This window comes from Ixodes scapularis, unplaced genomic scaffold (genome assembly GCF_016920785.2).
Source record: "Ixodes scapularis isolate PalLabHiFi unplaced genomic scaffold, ASM1692078v2 PGA_scaffold0__279_contigs__length_252992795, whole genome shotgun sequence".
In the NCBI taxonomy this organism is placed as follows: Eukaryota; Metazoa; Arthropoda; class Arachnida; order Ixodida; family Ixodidae; genus Ixodes; species Ixodes scapularis.
In genome coordinates, this window is record NW_024609835.1 from 178,820,159 (window position 1) to 178,830,890 (window position 10,732).

At 45.0% G+C, this 10,732-nt stretch overlaps 1 non-coding gene across 1 annotated transcript; it reads left to right on the forward strand.

The window, feature by feature from the left end:
* The first annotated feature begins 6,195 nt into the window (after positions 1 to 6,195).
* Trnaf-gaa lies at positions 6,196 to 6,268 on the forward strand. Its single transcript has one exon. It is a non-coding gene; the product is annotated as a tRNA-Phe (tRNA).
* The last annotated feature ends 4,464 nt before the right edge of the window (positions 6,269 to 10,732 follow it).

A 10,732-nucleotide genomic window follows, 5' to 3' on the forward strand; every position in this document is an offset into this window, starting at 1 on the left:
TTTTTTTCCCCTTTTTTTATGAGTTGTCGGTCTTTCGGGGGTCTGCGCTTTGTAACCGGAAGAGGCGAAGGAAAAAGAACCACTGCCCAGATAACGCCAAAGAAATGGAACGTTGTCAGTCCGAAAATGCTTACTCTCGCGCGGTTCTGCGAATCCATTAGTGTTTTTCGGGTAATGTGAAAGAAGAAAAAAAAGTGTGCAACGTATGTTATATAAATATACGTTGCACACTTTGGGTACGGCGATGAGGAACATGCGGGTGGGAGTTCGCGGTGTAACTGGTTTCTGGCTCTGCTAACACGCCGGTAAAAAAGGAAAACACCTTATAGTTTTATTTTGATATTTTTTTGTGTCTCGTTGAAAATTTTTTGAGAAACGACCGGACCACGGTAGCGTTCAGTCTCTTTGCTGTTCGTTTCAGACGTCGCTGCAAGAGTTTCCAGAATATGATTACAGAGAGCGGGAGGATGCATTGCAGGTTGAGTTGAAAACAAAACGCACAGGGAACAAAACACGCAACTTGGAAATTCTTTCTATCGTTTTTCGATCTGAAAATATGTGCACAACAAATTATTTTTTTTTTTTAGGTGGTTGAAAGCTGTACGTGATTACTTTTACGTGTAGGTAGGGTCAAAAAACGGTGAAACGAGAGTGAGCATTCCGGACGCTACCATGCAGCATTTACCGTAGCCGGCCCTTGGTGAATGATCTCTCCGCTCTCGACCGGTTTACGGATTGCTTGCAGCCCACCAAAGCGCGTCGTTGTTCGCTCTCTGTCTTATTCAACGACTACTTTGCGGTCTTGTTCCAACAGACCAGTCCTGAAAATCCCAGAAGTCTGTGCGACGAGGGGAATTGTGGGGCTGTTGGGATGTATGCTCGTGCCGGCTCGAACGCTTCGTATATCCTGGTAGCGGCACAATTCGTTCTTTCTTATCGTGGCACACGCAGACATTAAAGGGGTACTCCACCGATTTTTTGAGCTACCTCAACTAACTATATTTTCTGACTCCCCGGCCGTTACTCTCTCCGGTATGCTATTTAGAATCGCGAAATTCATAATAGTTATTGCGAAATCGGCAAATGAAAATGATGCAAAAACCAACATTCAAATATACGCGCGCTTTTCAGGGCCGTGACGTCAGCGGCAGGCAGGCTTGCCAGTCGAGCAAGCAGCCAAAAAATAGAATATGCCGATCATTTGCTCCGTGCTGGAGCGCGGGTACTGCAGCGAGCTTCCCAAGCATTCATTTGACACCATGAAACTGCTTCGAATCAGTTTAAAACAAAATTTACAGCCCAAAGAGTGAACCCCTGCCTTCCACTGACGTCACTTTTTCACTGTTGCCAGTAGAGACTTCGAGCTTGAAAAACACGGTGAGGACCAAAACTGTAAATTCAATAACTTTGCGAAAAAACAATATTTTGACCTAATATTTGGGATACTATTTTCGCGATGTTTGTTGGTTAGTTTAGCAAAATTTCAAGCAAATCGGAGACAATGACAAAATCGGTGGAGTAGCCCTTTAAGCGACCGGAAAAGGTCGTCACTTTGTTCTCGCTTTCCTTCCGCCATCTCCGCGTTCTGAAATCACCAACTGTTAAACCAACTTCGCCTTCGCTTCTTGGATAATTTCGCGTTCCGTACATCTGAACGTCAGAGTGCGTAAAGCAGACGCTGGGGGCACCACATATTTTCGTAAAGGTATGCATTTGGACGTACCTGAACCCCATCTCAGTGAGCTACTTTCCGAATGAGCCAGTTAAAGTCTAAATAGCATAAAAAAAAAAAAATAGCCGCTGGGAGGGGTGGACATTAGCTCCCCGAGATCCTCGGACCGGTCTGCTCATGTATCCGGCTTTCCCGTTTTGGTAGTAGGGTTCGGAGCCTGCCTCTCAAACCCTGTGAGGCTGCTCAGTAAAAGACACCCGACACCGACGGCTGCTCGTGAAAAACTCCCTTTACTTCTAAAGAACACGCACGCCCGCCTTCACACTAAGAGGGCGTCACTAGCTGGACCTTTTAGATTCACAAATAGCGACGACTACAGTATCAAAAACGTAACAAACCTTGCACAAATACTTCTTTTTGTGCGTTTGTTATTTTTCGCACTATTCTCTGGCACCTCTTTAGAAATCATGGTTCCAGAATTTCTGGTATGAAAACATACGTTTGCGTTCTATGGATTCACGAGCGACCATGGCATGCTTTCAAGCGAGATCTCGTGAGAGCACTCTTAATGTGGACGCGTGTTCTCTGCCCAAAAATCTCAAACCGGTGATTTCCTAAAAAGGTGGAATGAACCCGCATTTGCTCGGGAGATAGGCCTAGGAATTCCACGATTTGCAAAACAAACTCCCGATTTCTCCTCTAGTCACTGGCAGGATGAGAACGGCAGGGCGGTCCTTCTCGCCTGCAGCGCGAGCTTCCTACCTTCGACAACGCTTCGGCGTCTCGTGAGCTTCGAGAGTGCATGCGCGGCTGAAGCACGACGGAAGGCATCGAGCGCGTGCCTGAGGCCGGATATTCAAAAGAGGCATCCTGCCGCTCTCATTCTGTCAGTGACTGTAGGCGAGAGCAGAGGTCATAACGAAGAAGGGAGAGGGAAGGCAAGTACCTGCGGTTGCACGCGTATTTTTGAGCACGGGACGAAAGTTGCGGGATGCCATTCTTGCAGACTTTGTAAAAGGCGCGAGCGCAAGGCTGGGAAGCGAATTTTTTTTTTTTTTTTTTTTTTTTTTTTTGCGTGGGTGTTTGTGTCACGGAGGCATTGCGCAAAACTCCGTTATCTTGGTTAAGTTTCTGTCGTGTCTTTGGCAGGACTTCGCATAACGCGCATCAACAGACGCGGCGGCATTCGTGCTGTACGATCGAGTCGTGCTACGAGGATCAGTGCCGCCTGTCGAACATCTTTCAAAGAAGAATGATGGCCCATTCGCTAAGTCAGGTATCTCTCCCTCCCATACAAACCTACGATAAGTCGTCAAACCTTGACGGAAACCCCCTACCAGAAAACACAACAACGAGAAGCCAATTTTCTCTTGACGCAACTGGAAATTTCCATTTCGCACCTGCGACCCGAGCGAGCTATCCTCCGTTTCCCTCTACGATGGACCAAAGTGGACGCCACGATGCTTCGCCAGTGTCACGTGACCTTCGGTAAGGACGCACAGTGACGCGCGGGGTGCGTGGTCACGTGGTATACGTTCACACCGCTGGATTGCATGGCAGCGATGGCTCCTGGCGGCCGCCGCGGTCCAACGTAAACTACGCGGGGGAGCCAGAGGGGCGCCCTCTAGAGCTGTCCAACAAAATCCGGAGCCGGTCCGTGTCGCGAAGCTGCTCGGTTTGTACGGCCAGGCCGAGAGAGAGCGCATGGAGATAGCGTGTTCGCGGTGGGAGACAGATTTGGTGTACCGAGATACACCGGTATACTTTCCCACCGCACTGCCCTCGCGGTCGCCACACATCTTGGAAGACGTCGCCGACCACGTTGGGAGCCACTGCACGCGGCTGCGACCGGATTTTTCGCATCCAGGCCTCACCAGGCACCTCGGACCGGCCGACTGCACGTTTTGCTCTAGTGGGGCGATCGTGGGAGGCGTCGAAATGGCTTTTCACTCCCCTCAACTCGCTCGATCCGTTTTTATTGCTCTCCCGCGATGTTCGCCGCTTCGAATTGACGCAGTAATCTCGTCGCTGCTGCCAGTATTCTTTCTTTTTTTTCGTTCGAGTGTTGTTACGCGAGGGGGGCGGCACTGCGCGGTGAAGAGGGCGCTAATCCGGAGACGTCAACAGGGCGCCTTCGAGGCGTTGCCGATCTCGTGACAAATGGTGGCTCGTGGGAAGCGCTCGAAAGAGCCGGCTCTCTGAGCGCCGGTGCTGCGGGGAGTGGTGGCAGCGCAGCCTCTTGATTGTACCGTGTAAGTTATTCTGGGGAGTAGCGCCCCAAGTCGAGCGGTTTGCGGCGTGACCTCTTATCAGCTCCGAACGAAACGTAGTGCGACCGTTACTAACTAGAAGCCAGCGGGGTTAGACATATACTTCTTCTGTGGTTTCGAATGATCATTACGAAACATCGAAGTATTCTTTTAGGATTTCATAGGAGGCAGCCTGACAGGGAGTTAGGAAGGTATGCAGCGCCGTGGTAGCGTTTTGTCTTTCTCCTTCTGCGCGCCTATGGAGTTAGAAGTGCGTTGGATTGATTTTTAATATTTAAGAGGTCGTCGTAGATACGTATGAGAATCTTCCATTTGGTAATGAAAGGAAATGTGAAATACGGTAAACTGAAATAATGTGTCTGGATCGTGTTCCCTTTGTTATAATGTGCTTATTGTCCCACTGCATGGTGTTCAATTCGTAAAACTCGAACTCCGGTACATTTCATGGTTTTGTTAATCAACCACGAAGTCTGTAATGTAATGTAATGTAATGTAATGTATGAAGAAAAAAATCGCTTCACCCGCGTTTTTACATTTGTTGATCGCCATATTTTAGGCCCAACTACGCTGCCCGGAGCGAGTGGGTGGAGCCCAATAATATAATTGATCGATTTGGTTTAATTGCGCAAATTTTTGAAAATACGGAACGAAAATGTTACCGCAATCCAAACTTAAAAAATTATATTTGTTTCTTAAATAGCTTCAATTTTTTTTGTGTGTGTCAAATAAACAAAAAAGAAACAACGACCATTGCTATTTATTGTTTTCACGTTTGAATGAGCTGACACAGAGAAGGGAGACAAAATAATTCTGGCCTTGCGTATTTTTCTTGCCTTTCGCATTATTATATTATTTTAAAAAAAGTTTGAAAGGCTTTTAATTGATTCAAGGGGTTAAACAAATTGAACACCTAGATGCAGCTTTATGGTGGATTGCATGCAAAACTGATATATATTTTTTAATTACTTGAAATAAGTTGGATTTGTTTTTGCAATTCGATTACAGTTGTTGGCTTAGTCTTTCTTCCTAATTTGGTCAACTTTTCGAATGACGCAGCCTTTTTTCAAAGACGTACAGCGTTCATACTTTAAACTGAGACTAGAAGCTCCGCCTTCAGCACGAGCTTTCTACCGTTGCTAACACAAGTGTGAACGCGCAGGCACACACAACCAAAGCACTGCGGAAGCCAGCGAGCTCGCGCTGGAGGCGGAGCTTCTAGCCTCATTTAGCCGATTCACACGACAAACTGATCCGCGGACGGATTGATCACGTGACGACGTGTCCGTGATTCGTCCGTCTCCCAGGTGCATCCACACGAGGGAGACGACGAGCAGACGCCAGCGAGGACGGACCGAACCTGTTCGCCACCTCAGAGTGCCGCGAAACTCCAAGATCGCTCCGTGGCGTCGTTGTCCAAGAGAGAAATCGACGTTTGCTACCGCGATAAAGAATCGTACGCCGCTGTTACGTACAGATCGAGACAAAACACTGTGATAGGCTTCCCGTGAAGCGCCTTATAGCTTTCCTAACCCAAGGCATGACAGTGTCACAGGCATGGTTTTGCTTGAGAAGGCTTCGGTGTGGAAGCGACGAAGTTCTGGGCTCACGGAGCGGCGTTTGGAGATGCCTTAAAGCACTTCGCTCTCGTGCACACACACACACAAAAAGAAGAAAAATATAATAATAAAAAAGTAATAAAGAACCTTGTATTGTTGCCAGACTAAACGCTTTTCAACTCAATCTCGCGCCAAAGATCCGCGAGTGAAAAGGCGCTCGAATTTATCAGTCTTCGCGAAGGGAGGAAGTGGCCGAGTGGGCTAACGCGTCTCAGCTCGGAGTGTGGAGCGAAAGCTTGCGCTGGGAACCTCCTGGGTTCGATCCCCGCCCGTTTCGATCTGGATGAGTTTCGTACCGGCACGCGTTCGTGTGATCACTACTGCGTGATGCACGTTAAAAACCCCAGGTTAGCGGTTGTACCGCACTGGCTAAATTTCTCATCTACAGCTAAGAGACCGATTACCCGTTGAGGCGCATCTCCATCAAGGCTGTATAAACATAAAGAGCAAACCAATTTTTTTCAGTCTTCGCGTCCGCGAACGAGGCGCGGATTGCAGGAAGCGGTGACGTGCCGGTCACGTGATACACGGTCCGCAGACGAAAGTCGCGATTGAGCCCGACATGTGAATCAGAAAACTCGAGTCTCGAGCGACATACGATATGTCGCTGGAGCATTCGAGAGCTCGAGACCTGTGTGCCGAAATAGCTCAGTTGGGAGAGCGTTAGACTGAAGATCTAAAGGTCCCTGGTTCGATCCCGGGTTTCGGCATGTATTTTTTTATTTTTTTTTTTAGCTTATCAATTTTTGTTTGTTATTTTCTTATTATGCATTGTCATATCTCATCTCGGCTTTTAACCTGGAAATTTACGTCGCCCACCTTCAATTGGCATATTTTCAACCCTCTTCAGATTCTCCTGTTACTTCCTACTTATTTCTGAACCTGTCGCACTTCTCCTTATTATACTTATGATAGTTTCAAGAAAAAAAAAACAACTAACTTTTCGTTAACTGGATTATGGAACAGGAAATCTAACTGGATTTCTTGTTCTTGTTTTTAAGTCTCCATGAAGAAATCCAGTTAGCGAAAAGTTATACTGTATTTGTCGGTATTGATGGACCTTGAAAATAAAATTCACGATCAGTAGATTTCCTACGTTGCCTTCTAGCGAGTGTTGGTCACCGAATGTTTTCCGAAACTGCTTGAGATAAAAGCGCCATACCGTTCAGAACCTTCTCTTCTTCTTCTTCTTCTTCTTCTTCTTTTTTTTTTCTTTTTTTTTTTTACCTGATTTAAAAGTAGACCATACTCCTTAGGATATTTTGCATGCATTTAGACTCGGAAAAAAGTACGAAATGGTTACGATAATGCAAACAAAGATAATTATCTGTTGCAGCCTAAATAGAAATCTCAATGAATTTGTAATATGAGACGGTTTAGTGCGTTTGGCTGTTTGTCCTGTTTTTGAAGGGGCACGCCAAAGTTACCCGTTAGATAAAATCATAAAAAAAAGGGCTAAGCGGGTGTCAGGAAAATATGTTTTGTGTGAGGATTAGCTTTGCTTCAAATGGTATATTAGTGTATAGTACACATATATAAAAGGAAGGAGCAGGCATATGGCATACAAACCATACTATCCTTATAAAAAAAAACAAAAAAAAAAAAAACAGACATATCGCTTAAACCGTAGGCCATATTCCCTTTGGACTACGAAATACCCACACTCGGAGGTTCTAACTGTTCTGCATTTTCGCTTTAGACGTGTCTATCTCCCATCAAGAGGAGGGAGGTTTTACGCCTGGCAAGACCGTATCTTTTTTAGGAAGTCCCCAAGCGCCAGAAGCGCACCCTCCACTAGGCCTCGGTGGTCGGAGATACAATATCCGCTGCGATATCCAGTAAGCGCGTGCTCTTGAATCTCCTTTTGTCTGGTGGCAATAATAAAGTGTACGAGAACCCGAGAGTTGTCGGTCTGCTATCTGCGCTTATCTGAGGCCCGGTTTCTTACGCTCGGAGTGCCGAAGTGTTTGCGATACGAAGCATTTTCTCTCGTTGTTCATCGGGCGTCCCCGACTACGCCCTGGGAGTGCTCGGAAGTAGGGCACGAAGCTCGCGTGTCCGTTTTAATTGCGTGGCTTATAAGTACCGTAAAGCGATCCGTTATTATTACTCGGGTGATTAACAGGATTAATACACGATTTGAAGGGAAGATCTGTCTTCTATCGTTTCGTTTACTACATAATTACATTTTATAATTATCAGTTATAAAAAGAAACACACACAAAACAAAAACGAAACAACAACAAAAAAATAGCGAGCTTCCAGGAAGCATGGCAGGTGTAAGGGAACACCCCTAGTACCCGATAATCCGTGTGGTTAACTGCTTGTTCGTGAGCGTAATTCTATTAATAGGAACGACCACGCCGAGGGAATGACTTTCTCCGTCGCTTTTACTTTGCTTTCCTCACTTATATCTTCTTGTATGCACTTATTAAAAAAAAAATGAGTTTTTACGAAACCTAAAAGAAAAAAAAAAGAGTTTTTACGAAACCTAAAAGAAAAAAAAAGAGTTTTTACGAAACCTGATTAATCAAACTTTGCGAAAAGCGGATTGGCACTTGCAGATATGGTGTGCTAGAATCGCAGGCTGGGTGGGATCTTCGGGGATTGCACAGTGAACACAGTGAACGAGGATTCGAGCTTTACATGCTCAAGGTTGTAAGTTGTAGTAGAAAACTGGACTAAATAATGAAAACGTAGCAATTAAATGAAAAAAAAAGAAGATAACAGGAACACGCAAGACTCGCAACTGAAGACTTTAATACGAGAAGAAGATGTAACCTATAGATAAAAACACGCACGCAGGAACAGGCTTGCACAGTAACCAGCCAGCAGATGTCCGATGTTTATCGGACAGTTCGTCGTGTTTGCGTGCGTGTTTTTATCTACTGTAGTTTTTCTTTTCGTATTAAAATTTTGAATTACAAGTCAGCGCCAGGCATCGTCTTGCGTGTTTCTTTTCTTTGTCCTGATACTTGAGCGCTGTTTCTTTTTCATTACGTGCTGTTTCTCAAGCAACGAGGGCTCGATGCTATGATTGCTGTACGTATCTCATCGCGCGTTAGGCAACAACTGTTCCTGATCCGGGTGATTTTGTGGAAGTTGCGAGTCGGCGAAGCTTCGCGGATTGCGTCCTCCTACGGGAAACAAGCTCTGATCTTACAATGCGATCTTCCGGTACTCATGTTTTCCCGACGGCAATTCTCTTGCCGAGTTCTTATTTGTGGGCTTTAGGTGGTTTGGCTTCTTCCTCACTAATTAAGAAGTATTGAAGTAGCGTTTAATTATTTTATAACAACGCCCCGATACTTCGTGCACTTGGAAATCATGACAAAATGGCGTATACTTAAAAAAAAAAAGAGAAAAAAAGTTTGAATTAATGTATATGCTTTCTTCGAATTTGCATTGTTTTTATGTGTGCTTTTTGCCCATGCCTTTTTGCGTACGTTTCTGTAGTCATTGACGGGCTAAGAATTCAGGAGCTCCGCCTACAGCACGGACCCCCTGCCTTCCGCCGTGCTTTGGCTGCGCTTGCGACGAAGCATTATCAAAAAAAGAAAGTTCGCGCTGGGGGCGGATAAAGAGATTTCTAAAAGCACACCAATCCAGAGAGCTCTGGTGGCTCGTTGCTCGCTTCCCCGTCTGGCCTGTTGGTCCCGACATGGGAGGACTGGAGGGGCGTCCGTTTAACTGTCCACTGCCTCGTTCTCAAGTGTAGGCGCGGCTCCGCAAAAATGCATTGGGCGGTTTCATTTGGATTCAGGCAACGAGGTGCAGTCGTGTTTTTTTTTTATTTTGCTTCAAATTTTTATATTTTGTGGCGCATGTTCCAAGAAGAACAATCCTTTTCATTTTAATGTCCTGACACGTTTAGTTTCTGAGAAGAAAAAATAATCTCAAAGAAGTGGGAAAGAACGACGAGGTTTTGACGATTGTCGTGTGTGGCGTTTTTGCATCACTCTCTATGTCAAAGTACTCAAAAGAGAGTGTCTATATGTTTTAGTGTAATATATATAAAAGTAGGTGAAACGACATTACAACTACTATTTATTATTCGTTGCTTCAATCTTCGTAAAAATCCCCAAACATGCCTCCGCGAACAATTGTGACCTAAAATTCCGGACTTTTTTTTTTTTTTTTTGAGTCGGCTATGTTTAGTATCGCTGTTAAAATAATACCACGTGTAGAACCTTTTATTGCCTTCCAAATTAAGTAAAATGTGTCTTTATCATGTACGAGTACTGAGAAATAAATTATGAAACAGGGAAGGTTTTCACTTTTCGTTCAATTTCAGCACGCTATTCGCCTCGAGATCGAACCGTGTCTCCACCGTGCGGCCGAAATTGGAATCCCGCGAAAGCGGGAATACCGCCGTGCGTTGTCTGCTACGGGCGCAGGCTCAGAAGCATGGATCTCGACGACGCAAGCCCGTTTCAGGCTGAGCTTGACATTCCTTATTAAATGTTTTGTTTTTATTGTCGTTTCTTCTTACTAAAGGTTGTGTTGTATCGTTTCCCATGCGTAGAAATTCAGCACAGCGATTATTATTAAGTCGGACGCTTCCATAATCTTAGTGTGTTGGTTTGTATACAATCGCTGGTCCCACGTATTTTTGTTATCTCGCACAAACCGTGGCTGTCATAAAGCATTGAATGTTGAGTGGGTTTGTGGTTTGATTAGAAAATTAACCCGACTGATCGCTATCCCTTTATTAGACTAATCAATCAATAAATCCGTATGTTGATTTTTCGCCGGTCATATTGCGTGAAAAACGTTAAAACTACACATTTTTTACTGGTTTTACTATGTCATAAGTGGCATATTGCATTCCCATTCTAATCTTCACGTTGTGAGTCCTACATAAATATGAGCACGGGAAGGCCTTTTAAAATGAAGTATTTTTAAAGTTACTATTTGAACAGTATAATCACCCTCGGTGAAATGACAAGCACGCTGAAGTGGTTTACCGTGCAAGCCAGTGTCACAAAATAAATAAAGACGTCAAAAATATTAAAGCAGGCATTTTTTACTCCTTGTTGACTTTCTCCGCCACAAGACTCCAATTAACCGGCAGAAAAAGAATTGCAATTAAAGCATTACTTGAATAAACTGAAAGTTAATCGATGAACTGCCACGTTAGGTGAGGGCGGAGGGTGATCGGAAAGTCTATTGAA